The sequence below is a fragment of the Charadrius vociferus genome, unplaced genomic scaffold, assembly GCF_000708025.1.
Source record: "Charadrius vociferus isolate BGI_N301 unplaced genomic scaffold, ASM70802v2 scaffold163, whole genome shotgun sequence".
NCBI lineage: Eukaryota > Metazoa > Chordata > Aves > Charadriiformes > Charadriidae > Charadrius > Charadrius vociferus.
The window spans coordinates 7883276-7894297 of NW_009648332.1; positions in this window are offsets into that span (position 1 = coordinate 7883276).

Sequence of the window (11022 nt, forward strand, 5' to 3'; positions counted from 1 at the left end):
GGCACCAGGGATGGCCCAGTACTCGTCAACGTGGCCACCACTGAGGCCTCCGGGAAGCACTTGGCTGATGGCACTGGGTGCCGGGGAGGCTGCGGGGATGGGGTGCGGAGGGAGGTGGCACCGGGTGCCTGGTAGGGTCAGCATGGGGTGAGGATGCTCCCTGCCTCCTGCCCTGCTCCGGCAACCCAGCTCTGCCACCTCCCCTGCCTCCTGCCCTGGCCAAGGGCTGGGGGTGGCCAGGGTCTCCCGGCAGCTCCCCTGCCCAGCGGGGTGCAAGGGACCCCCACCCTACATCCCCCCCCGGCAGCCCCTCAGGACAGCTCGCTGTCCGCACGAGCCTCTCCCACTGCCTGCCCATCCCTCCTGACACGGCACTCCCCAAATCCTCTCTGGGGCCCAGCAAAGCTGCACCAGGGATTGCCAAGAGCTCGCCCAGCACCTGGGTGAGGGGCGACCCCCCCCCGGCATGGCAGCAGCTCCCACCCTGGCTGCCCTCCCATGGAACCGTGGGCTCATACTGGTGCCAGGCTCATGTGCGGTGGCTTTGCCGGGCCATGGCGGAGCCCAGGGCAGCGTGGCCGCATGGGTGAAGGCCACATGGGCAGAGGATGAGTGCGGGTGGCCAGCATGCCAAGGCACCTCACCAACCCCATGCTGGGACAACCCCGGGGGGAGCAGCCGGGTGGGGGGTCGGTGCGCATGGGGGACATACAGGAGTGTGGAGACATGTGGTCTGGGGGTGCCCATGGAAATGTGCCACGTGTCCGTGTCCCCATGTAGCTTGTAGGCACATGCAAGCCCAAACTGAGCCGTGGGGTAGGAGGAGGAGTGGGGTGATGGGGTGTGTGGGTAAGTGGGGGGTTTGCATGTGTGATGGGTATGCCCCATGTGGGGCATGGGGGGCAGAATCCATGGCGTGGGATCTGGGTGGGCTATGTGTGGATGTGAGGGGTGTGCACGGTGTGTATGTGATGTATGCCTGTGTGTATGGCACGTATATACATGTGCAGGGTGTGCATGCGTGTGAGGGGTGCACACGCATTCAGATGGGGGCATTTGCAGAGGTTCATGCATGTATGGGGGCCGCTGGTGTATGCACAGTGTGTCTGGAGGTGCGTGTGTGGGGCGGCCCTGTGCACGCGTGTGGGATGTGCAGCGATATGCACAGCAGCTGGAGGGGGGGACGGACAGCGGGGTGGCATAAATGTATACGCAGAGGTGTGCACTGCAAGGTGCGTGTGGTGTCGGGGTGTGTGTCCATCCACCCGCGCCGCATCCTTACACGTGCAAGTGTCCCCGGTAGCAGTTGCAGGCGCGCAGTGGTGTGCCGGTGAGCACCGCTGGCTCACTCAGCAGTGGGTTGGCAAGCTCTCGTGCGAGCAGGTGGCTGAGGAGCAGCCCCGAGCCCTTCCTGGTGCCTCTCCCCAGAGCGGTGGCTCCAAGCCGTGACACAGAGGCCAGGCTGTCTCTTTCCGGCTGTTTCCCAGCCTGTCGGGCCAGTCATGTTGGGTCTTGCCGCGATTTCCCGGATGACTGCTTGGCACCTGCCTCTTCCCCGTCCGGACGGACAAGTTCCTGGAGCACCAAGCTGGGGCAACGCATCTCCCTGGTCCCTGCCCTGCATCCCTGGCTCCATGCTCCAGCTCCGGCATCCCACCCCGGTGCTGACCATCTCCCCACAGTGCCACAGCTGCCCTGCCTGTGTGATGCTGGGCAGGTGGCGAGGGAGCGGGACTTGCAAGCACCGGTGGTGGGTGGGCACTGAGTCACACCAGGACCGGGAGGTGCGGGGAGAAACCTGCCACCTCTCCGTCGAGCGGTTGGGGCGGCTGGACTGGCTGGGCAAGTCAGGCCTGGGCGGGCAACTCGGGCGCCGTTCGTTTGCTGCCGCAGCTGGAGGACATGCTGGGAGGTTCGGTACTAGTGGGGACAGGCATCTCTTGGTGCCAGAGCCCAGGGAGAGGCAGCTGCTGGGGCCAGGCAGGAGGGCAGGGGCTGCCAAGGGCTGGGAGCTGGGCAGGCAGAGCTGGGCTTGGGTGGCTCTTGTGAGCTGGGCTCTCCTTCCCGCTGCATAGGATGGTACTGGTCATACGGGGATGCTCGGCCTCAGTGAGAGGCCAGACCTTCGGCCAAACTCAAACTGCGCATGGAAAAGCCCTTCCCTGCACAGAGCCACCTGCAGCTCCGCACTGGGGGTGAGGACATGGTTTTGAGCAGAGGGGGCGGCTGTGACTGCAGATGGGCACATGGGAGCCGCTTGCCGTGCTGAGCCCTGCCGTGCCTCACTGTCCTCGCAGCCTGCCCAGGGCAACGCAGGCTGTGCCACCACTCCTGCCCCAGCAGCAGGACAGCTTGTGCGCCCGCTCGCCCAGCCCTCCTTCTGCACATGGGGAAACTGAGGCAGAGAGCATAGCGGAAGAGATGTGCTGGGTTAAGCCCTGGAGAAGCCATGGGCTCCAAGCCAGTAGCCCTACCCAGTCCCACGCGGTCCTAGAGCATCATTCATGGAGAGCTGGAGTGTGGGGCTCAGGTACCGTGGTGAAGCCAGACCCATTTCAGAGTTCCCAGTAGCCAGGGGAATGTCCTGGGGATATCCTTCCCCAGGCCATGCTAGGCTGTGCATCCATGCCCTCCTCCTGGCCATGATGGGCAGGACGTGGGCTTTTGGCCAGGACAGAGGAGATGCAGGCCCCCAGGCACCCCGACTTGCTCCGTTTATTCCCACAACCAGTGATTAGCATTGCTGCTGGGGTCTGTAATTACCCGCAGCTCTCCCTGCCCAGAGCAGGGGCTGCCTGGGAAGCGCAGGGGCAGTCAGGATCCCAGTGGGGCAATCCGCTGGCAGGGAGACAAGGGACCCCCGGAATAGAAGTCCCCCTAGAAGACCCAGGGGCTGCATCCCCACTATAGGGAAAGCCTTCATCCCCAGCCTTTCTGGTGCTGGGTGGGAGGGCAGGAGGTAAGTGATGGGGGCACCGCTAGGGCAGCCCGTGGGATGAAGGAGTGGAGCTGAGCCCCACCGCTGAGTCGGGATCTCCTCCCTGAGCCGGCAAGGCCGGATCCTGGCTGGCGGAGAAGGGATAGAGCCCTGTAGTGCCCGGAGGCTGGGCCCTTGAGCTCTGCTCTCCATCCCTAATGACTTCCCTCCCATCCCTGCCATCACATCTGGTTAATGAGCCTCATAGCTCCTGCTGGGAAGGTGCTGGGAACCAGTCCCGATGTGGCCGTAACCCTTCGCCACCCGGGCTCCTGCAGAGTGCCCTGCACCCTCTTCTTGCCAGCACCCAGAGGGTGAGGATACACCAGCCATAGCAACCCAGACTTTGGGGCCACTGATGAGTCCAGGTGCCCCGGCAGAGTCCAGATGTGCCCAGCTCGCACAGTCCCATCCACTGTCATGAGCCTTCTGGGGAGTGGGGGAGTTGGAGCAGCCGTGTTGGGGACACCCAAGAGTTGCCATGGTCCCCGCAGGGCAGCAGGGTGGGGGGGCAGGGGCAGGGGGCAGGGATGCAGGGATGGGGCCATGGCAGGGGCCAGGCTGCACCCCGGAGCGGGTATTTGGGCAGCAGCTCTGCCCAGAGCAGCCAGTGGCGATTGAATGGCAGGGCCAAAGCCTGCCGTGGTGTAAAGCAGCAAGTGCGTTGTCCCGGATGGGACAGCAGCGATTTGCACTGCTGGAGGCACCTACTCCTGGGTGCGAGAGGGTGACAGAGACTGGCACACCTGCACACGCATGTGCACGGGGCTGTACATGCCTGGCACACACAGGGACATGCAGAGAGTGTGTGGGCTGATCCCCTGCAGCAGCATCTGGGTGACATCTGCGGCCCCTGCCCTGGCTCCAGTGCCAGTGGATTGCAGTGGTGTCCCGGGCAAGGGTGCTGGACACCAGCACCCCAACAAGCCCACGTTGTCCCTGTTGACCCTCATGTTGGCCCACCAGGGCCCTCACCCCCTGAGTGATGCTATCCAGGACCAGGACAGGTAGAGCAAGATCCCTGTCCTAGCCTGTCATTTCGGCTCTAATTGGATCCCCTGCTGTTCCCCTTCATCAGGGCTGAATGAGGGGCTGGATAAAGAGGGGAGTGTGATTAGCGGAGCAGGGGGCTGGCTCTGGGCACAGGGAGGCTTCCCTGGGCTGGGTAATGACAGGCTTTTGTCCCCTCTGCTCCTGCTCCTAACAGAGGCAGGTGGATGAGGATGCCCCAGGGCAAAGAGTGGGTACCAAAGGGCTGAACTCAGCAAGTCCTGGCTGTTCCCACCCCCCTGCAGCGCTGTGCTAAGGGGATGCCTCAGGTACAGGAGTCTGACCGGGGACCCAGGAGCCCTGGCTCCAGCTTGGCTGCCAAGCCCCATTGTGTTGGCTGGGGGGACATCCCCAGCACTGTCACTCCCAGGCCTGGGGATCCTGGTCCCGGATGGGAAACCCATCCAGCCATCATGTACCATTTTGGGACACCACGTTTGTGGTGGTCAGGATGTACCCAGCATGGGATGGATGCCTGGACAGTGGGCTCCAGCCTGCATCAGTCCCAGGCCAGAGCAGCACAGGGTGCAAAGACAAATGGGGCCAGTTGCCCCCAACGTTTCTCACCCATGCAGGGGCCAGCACAGGTGCATACATCAGCTGGGGAAATATATTCAAGCCCATGGCTGCTGGCAACCAGGTGCAGGGTCTGGCTCTGCATGGGCTGAGCTGGATGCTGTACCCAGGAGCAGCCGAGCAGCAGGGAGACGAGCAGGACCACCTCCCACTCTGCTGGGTGCTAAGGATGCTCTCAGGCCTTTGTGGGTGGAGGTGCAGGTCCCCGCTTTAGCCAAGCTCACACGGCCAGCACTCAGACACGCTTCAACCCTGCCAGGGTCCCTGTGAGGCTGCGAGGACATGGGGAGCCCAGACTGGACACAGGGTGCGCACAGGCAGGACCCTGCGGCAGGACCCCGGTGCGCCCAGGACACCAGGCGGGCACCATGCCTGCAGTTTGGCAAGCAGGTGGTTGAAGAGGCAGATAGATCGCATGCGATGGGCTGGGGATAATTCACTGCTCCGCGGGAGAGGAATCTTCCACCTGGAAAGGAATTTGCCCCCCTCCACCCTCAGCCCAGGAGGCTGCAGGGCCCGGAGGGGCAGGGAGGGGTGTGCAGGTGAGCTGCAGCGCCGTGAGCCTGCGCAGGCAGGGTGGGCAATCCCCTTTGCTGGGGTATGGCACTCACAGTGCTGCTGTACCTGACCAGGACCCCTCTGCCACATGGACTCGAGTCCCGACGGACCAGTGGGATGCTCGGGAGGTAGCTGGGGTCAGTGACAGCTGCTCACCCACCCTGCACCACCCATGCACACCCACCACCAGCAGCATGGTCTCTATGCCAGGGGCATGTGTTGGGATGATCCCCAACAGCTCCCATCCCCGCATATGGGCGGGAGGGTGATAGGGGAAGGGCGCGGAGAGGTGCCCCGGTGAGGTGCGGTACATGCGCAGCTGTGGGAAAAGGCTGTGCCAGGCAGCGTTGAGAGGGCTGAGAGCCGGAGTGGCTTGAGGGCTCATGGGGATGGTACAGCCTGCATGCCCCAGCCCATCGCTGCTGTGTTAGGGAAGCTGGCTGCGTGGCAGGCCCTGGCATGAAGAAGAGCCTTTGCTGAACATCTCTCTTGTCTTAGCATCTCCCAGGGGACGCAGTGTGCTCCCCTGCGGGTGTCCCAGCCCTGAGGCTGCTGAGTGTGTGCAGCCACATGTATGTATAAGCATGAGCATATCAACTGTGCACATGACACATCTTCAGTCAGGGCTAATTAGGTAGTGAAGCTGATCAGCAAGCAACCTTCCCCCATTGGCTTTCTGGGGACAGCAAAGGAGACATGCGAGGATCAGTGGGGACACAGGCCACCCCCAGCATCCCTCCCAGGTACCCCTGAGCCACAAGCAACCTCACACCAGGGTTGGGGATAGATCTCTGCTGGGAGGAGCAGGGGGGCTTTCCCCATCTTCAGCCAAGTACTCCCATCCCTGTCCCCCCATCCCCAGCTCCCTGCCTCCCTTGGGGACAGACTGAGTTCCTGAGGACAATGGACCATCAGGGATGCTGGAGCAGGCTGCCAGGCTGGGGGAGGTTGATGCTGAGCCCGACCCCCTGCGACTTGGTGACCTCAGCTCCGCAGGGTGGATGGCCACACTAGGGGGGCACGGGGACACCCCACCGAGCCAAGGGCACGTGTAGCCGTGCCAAGCAGCCTGCCCGCAGCAGGCAGGACTGTGGTGGTGTGCACAGTCCTCTTCCCAGTGCGGCCGCCCTCCGCTGGCAGTCCCTGTGTCGCCCCGCTGTCCTGCCCCACACAAACATTCCCGCACTCCCGGCCACAGTAAATATTGTTGCAGGGCAAACAGTGAATCAGCCCCCTTTGTTCGAGTGCTGCTGGCAGCCCCGTCTTGTTCGACTGCTGTTTAATGACCCTCCAGTTGTGTACCCTGGAGCTACTCATTAACCCCAGGCTGCAGATGGTGAAGAGGACGGATCCGAGCCAGCCCGGAACAGTTTGCCAGTGCTGGGGACTGGCTCCAGGCAAATTCTGGTGACCTTTTACCAGGTGCTAACGTGCCAGAGGTTTTCCCTCACACCTCTGCAAGGTGCGGCAAACCTGCTGTCTGCCAAGCATACCCGCAACCCCACGGCCACCCCACAGCATGGCATGGTACAGCTCAGTGGGGCTTTGGTCAAGGCAGCATCCCCATCAGAGCATGCCCCCCAGCTCAGCCCATGCTCCCGGTATAGCTATGGGTTGCAGAGGAGCTGCTGACTCTCACAGAGGGATGCTCAAGCCCCAGTGTGAGGCAGGATGGTTGGAGAGATCCCATGCTGGGAGCCGTGTGGTGGAGGGCTCTGCTGCACAACTCAGGCAGGTTGGTTAGGACTGGGTGGAAGTGACCAGTGGGAGACCCTGAGAGGCACAGGATGAGGGACAGGGGCTGGAAATGGGGCAGTCCAGTAAGGACTGGGAGGAACTGGCCAAAAGCCTGGCCCAGAGTACAGAGATAAGGGCAGGTGAGGGCACAGAGCTGCTGTTCTGGTCTTGATGCCATCCCACAGGCTGCAGAGAGGCTGCACATCCCATAGAAAGCCTTCATTCCCAGGGGCACCCACAGAACACCAGAGCTCCCTGCCGGCAGGGCTGGGAGAGGGTGAATGCACCCAGGTGTGCACAGGCTGGTGCCAGCATGGGGTGGCTCCACAGCAGCAGTGCTGGGACACTCATGGTGGGCAGGCAGGGGCAGGGCTGGGGCAACTCATGGGCACTGGGCCCATGGGAGCCTCCTGCCAGCATTGTGGGGCTGCTCCTGCCCCTCTGCCTGGTTGTCACCTCCCGTTCAGGTGGCCTTGGCACCGCCCCAGCACCTCCAGTTCCACCCTACATTGTAGTCTGGCTCCTCCCCCTGTTGTGATCCTGGCCCCGACCCTCATTGTGGCTCTGGCCGTGCCCCATGGTCGCATGGTGGCCTGTCCCCAGGGGGCAGTAGCAGCACAGCCTGGGAACTCCCCATATACCAGCCCTGGGGCTGGGCCAGCAGTGCCTTAGGGTCCCCCAGGGCCACAGCAGTGGTGGCACAGGTCCACAGGGTGGTCCACAGTGCCAGGCAGGTGGTGCCCCACACCAGCCACAGAGGGTGCCAGGGTGCTAGCCCCACTGCCCCCTGTCCCCACACAAACCTGTTCCCAGGGCACCAGGCAAACAGAGCTGGTGGCAGGGACAGCACAGGGCCTGGGGCTATCCCCACTTCCACGAGCAAACAGCCAGAGTCAACATCTCCAGAGGGGCAACAGTGGCTGCTGGACCTTTTCCCCTAAGGACCTGGTGGGACTGAGGCAGGGCCATGGCATGGGGCAGGACCCTGTCCCACATCCCCGTTGGGCAGCACAGGACCCAGCTGTGCTGCCAGTAGATGGGAAAGCCGGGGAAGGACCATGGGGACTGTGCGGGGTGCCCGGCATGCTGGAGTGAGGCTGCCAGGAAGGCCCTGATAAACATCTAGCCTCTCTGTTTATTTATGAGCAAGGATATTTATACCGCAAAGTCCTTTAAATTTAGCTGGGGACACACCCAGGCACCATTCAGCGCTGATGGCCGCGGGGGACCTCCCGGCAAAGCCTGTGTCGGCACGGGTGATGGGTGCACCAGCAGCACCCCCAGGACCAAGAACCACCGTGGGGTGTGACGCACCAAAGCACAGCTGTGGGGATGGTGGCGCTTCTCATGGGGGCCAGGATGAGGGCAGCATCCCAGAGGGACCGGGCTCTCGGGGATGATGGCACAGGCTCCATCATGTGGCAGGTCCACATCTCCCTGACCTCCAAGCACCCTGGACCAAGCCGTCACCTTCCCGCACCAGTTCTCAGTGCTGTGCTGAGCTGGTTACAGGGTCAGAAACAACCTCTGCGCTACGTCCCGAAATTACGGCTCAGAGCTCAGTCACGGCTAGGCTTGGGGCAGCCCCCGGGGCCGTGGGACACGCTGCGCCACCCCAGCTCCGCAGGCTTTGGCCCCTGTCCCCACGTCCCCCCTGTCCCCTTGTCCCCTTGTCGCCTCCAGCCGCTGGTCCCGGTCCGGCGGGGCTGTGCCGGAGCATCCCCCGCCCCGCCGCCGCGGTGTCTGCCTCCCTCTGCCGGCAGCGGGGTACCCGCCGCTCGCCGCTACCGCTACCCGGCTCTTCCAGCTCCGGGATCCCCTCAGCTCTAGGGCAGCGCTCCTGCTGTCCCCTGCCAGCCAAGCCCGCTGCCCCCTTTCGTCCTCCCCGTCCAGCTTCGTGTGAAATGTGGCATTTCGTTCCCACGCAGGTTCCGGCTGCTCCATGCGTCGCTCTGTCCTCGTCGCTACGGCACCGTCTGCAGGGCTTAATCAGCAATGGTTTTGGCACTGCCCCTGCCCCGCAGTGAAGTGCAGAGCAGCTTCCAGGCACCCGCAGGCCTGGCTGCCCCACGTCCTATGTGGACCCTCTGTGAGGTGCCGTGGGCGCTCACCTGAGCATCCCTCGGCGCTTGCAGCCCTGTGCTATGTAGATGTGCCACCGTGCCCATCTTACCAGACTGCTTCCCAGCCTGCCCATTGTCTTTATCAAGTGAATTCCTTGTCTCAGAGAGGGACCCAATAGGTTTGGACAGGTGAGGTCAAGTTTCCACAAAGCAAAGGCAATGTGCGTCTGGATCCCTACCCATTCAGATTTTATTAATTAGATCCCATCTCCGTTTCCCCTGTTTCTCCAGGACAGATGTGAAGCCCATCAGCCTGTGACTGCCCTCGACAGCTAAGACAGCCCCCTGTCCTCCCATAAATGTGCTGCGCCTCATCCCACTCTGACACCGAGCCTTTCACCTCCAGCTTGTCCTAACGTCCCTGCCTCCTGGACCAAAAAAAGGTCCTAAACGATGCTGTCTCCGAAAAAAAGCTGGTGAACCTGAGCAGGGTCTGCATGGCCATCACCCCAGCATCTCACCCCACCTGATGGAGACCATGGACCCGGGTGCTCCCCTGGCCTGGCCCATCCCTGCCAGCCTTTTGCAGCTGTCCCCTCTGTCCCCTGCTCCCCTTACTGCTGCCAAGTCACATTAAGGGCTTCAAAGCCACATGGCGATGTTAAAGGAGAAGCCACTGCCTGAGCATTCAAAGAAATCTACACCCGCCCCTCACGCGCCCTTCACGTGCTGTCCACGTGTCTTTTAGTCCAACAGTGATTTTTGGTCTGGGGTCTTCTAACATCTTATTGGATGCTTTTTCTGTGCCCAGGCGGGCAGGCTCTTCTCTTCCTGATTTCCAGTTTCAGCCCAGGGTTGAAGCCTCCTTATCTTCTGGTCCACGCTCATCGTGCACCCGCACTCGCTGGCAGTGCACACAGAAATGAAGAGTCCCAGACCTGGGAAAAACACTACCGAAACATCAGTGTGATATCAACATTTTCCCATAGCGAAAGACTATACACAGCACTGTACCAGCTGCTAGGAAAACTACTGAGAAAAATAACTTTGTGGTGGCCTACAGGCTTCAGCAAGTCTAGCTACTCACGCTAAGTAAAGCTAAGCAAACAGCACAAACCACACCATATTATAATCCTAGGCAATTTATTCTAATTAAAACTTATTTACTCTAAACAACTAACATCCCTCAACATCTCCTCCCTTTGTTTTTATTAAGCATCGCTGCTAATATGCTGAATAAAGTTCATAAATCCTTTCAAGTCGCCCAAACATTCTCCCCAATTTTACATATGATTATCAGCTACAAGCACAACATGACCAGACTTAGTAAGATTACTACAGGATGTAGCACACTGTTGTGAATTTGTCACCGTGGGTGACCATCCAAAAAGTTTTTTCCACCATCGATGCTCTCCATCCCTTTTTCCCCTTTCAAGAACACAGTGACTTTCTTCTGCATCGTGGTGTACAGTAACTAGAACCCTTTGTCCATCATGTCTCACATGTTTTAACACTCGTTGTAATTTGTTGTGCTGTAGTAGCTTTTGTACTAGTGTCAAATTCATTCCTATAGGAGTGGGCAACCAATTTTGGTTTAATGTATAGTCAGACTGGAGCAATTGGTGGGACGTGATAGGAGCTGAATAATTAAAGTCACTCCCACATTTTGGTAAAGTTACAAATGCAAATATTTGAGTGATTGCTTACACGTACTCTGAAGTTATCTACAAATATAGTGCTGCAACGTGTTCTCATACAGACACAGCCTTTACCAGTGTATACAACTGCAGTTTGGGGGTTTTCATCAGGACTTGTCTCAAAATGGCAGAGGTTTTGTTCAGTGTCAAGACAAATGTCATGGGTTTTGGTGGTGTTACTTTCACAGACAAATCCTTGTTGGTCTTGTGCAACACATGCACCTATATCAACAATTTGCCACTTATTCTCAATTTGTTGGGCCCATACTCTATGTCCTAATGGATAGAATACAGTTCTGTTGTGTTTTAACCCCAATGCAATGATTATGTGTATGGTGTCCACCGAAGCATTGTGTATTGTTAA